This window comes from Oncorhynchus kisutch, linkage group LG1, assembly GCF_002021735.2.
Source record: "Oncorhynchus kisutch isolate 150728-3 linkage group LG1, Okis_V2, whole genome shotgun sequence".
NCBI classification, from domain to species: Eukaryota; Metazoa; Chordata; class Actinopteri; order Salmoniformes; family Salmonidae; genus Oncorhynchus; species Oncorhynchus kisutch.
Window position 1 is genome coordinate 17,709,670 of NC_034174.2, and position 1,825 is coordinate 17,711,494.

Below are 1,825 nucleotides of genomic sequence, written 5' to 3' on the forward strand. Positions count from 1 at the left end.
GAGACCAGGTTGCAACATCAGGCAGCAGATCTGGGGGTCACCAGTTTCCCAGATTCACACAGCATTCTGTGAGACACGCTCCACCCCCTCCACCTGCTCCCCTGAGATGTGACCATTTTCCCGCCTCAATAGGAACACTGAGTATGTGGCGGTTCCATATTCCTTCATTGTCTTTCCAAGCTCACCCATTGGCTACAGACTGAGAAATTCCAACAAGACCCACACATTCATATGCAGATTATGGACGATATGTAGGAGAGATGAAGCCAGTAGGAATCAGATTCACTCTACATGGAGACCAGTACAGCGCAGAGATCCAACCATGGCACCTACAATCACTTCAGCTGTGATCTATTCTAATGAGCACCTGACTCTGATCAACAAGGTAAATTGAGTTACAAATGGTGTCACATTGTTTCAGTATTTGCTTTTAGAATATAGCCATTAATGTCAGCTCTGTCGGATTCAGAATAATATTATTAATGACTCTCCTCTTCTTGCATCTAAGAATGCCAGTGGTGGAAAAGTTACGCAGAGATCATTTCAACAACAGCATAGAGCAGATCAAGTCTCTCCTGGGTCGAGATCCTCAACCAGCAGCCAGACTCCAAGCTGGAGAAAGCCGACATCTTGGAGATGACAGTTTGCTTCCTGAGACGACAGCAACAGAACCAGCCAGTGAGCTCCTCCTCTTGCTCAGCAGCTGTCAATCAGGGTTACTCCAGGTGTGTCCAATAGATTGTGCACTTCCTGTCCAAGGATGAGGTGAAGACACAGACCCAGAGAAGACTGCTGAGCCACTTCCAGAGCCTGCATCCATCCTCTGATAAGAACAGGAGGGAGAGTGACCTGCCTCAGTTCAGCTCCCAAGCCAAGTTCAGAATCAGCAAAGAGAAGAGTCCAGTCAACATCGCCCTCTGGAGGCCCTGGTAGAGTCCTACAGACTAAAGCTCAACTCAGAAAAAGTCAATTGACCATGTTGGTCTAACATTAATGTGATGGACAGTGATCAGAGTTCTTCTTCACATTATGTGTGTGCAGGTTGTTTTAAAAGTTGTGTCTCGATTTAAACTTTTAATTTCAGTTGTACTGAACAAGTTAAAAGTTCTGGCTATGGAAACAATGAAGTCTACAAACACTGCATTTTTGTAATGTTAATAACCTTCATGTTTTGTGAAGCATATGTTGATCAGTTGTCTACTCGTTATAAACATCAACTTCAATGGTCATCCATGAGGACCTTTAACCCAAAATGGGTATTTAATCATATTTTTGTGATGGTCTATTATCGATCTGTTTAAAGGTCAACACGTATTCAAGAATAAGCAATTTTGTTACAACTTAATTTTTAAAGATCAGACTTTATGTGTGAAAATGTTGCTCACATTATTATTATGAGCAGACTCATATCAAACATCTCCAATCGAAAATCAAATCAAGAGTCGGCTTTCTATTCCACAACAAAGCCTCCTTCACTCAAGCCGCCAAGCTTACCCTAGTAAAACTGACTATCCTACCGATCCTCGACTTCGGCGATGTCATCTACAAAATGGCTTCCAACACTCTACTCAGCAAACTGGATGCAGTCTATCACAGTGCCATCCGTTTTGTCACTAAAGCACCTTATACTACCCACCACTGCGACTTGTATGCTCTAGTCGGCTGGCCCTCGCTACATATTCGTCGCCAGACCCACTGGCTCCAGGTCATCTACAAGTCCATGCTAGGTAAAGCTCCGCCTTATCTCAGCTCACTGGTCACGATGGCAACACCCATCCGTAGCACGCGCTCCAGCAGGTGTATCTCACTGATCATCCCTAAAGCC

General features: G+C 44.3%; 1 pseudogene; it reads left to right on the plus strand.

Moving 5' to 3' along the window:
• Positions 1–322: 322 nt before the first annotated feature.
• On the plus strand, positions 323–933 carry LOC109909457 (transcription factor HES-5-like; annotated as a pseudogene).
• The last annotated feature ends 892 nt before the right edge of the window (positions 934–1,825 follow it).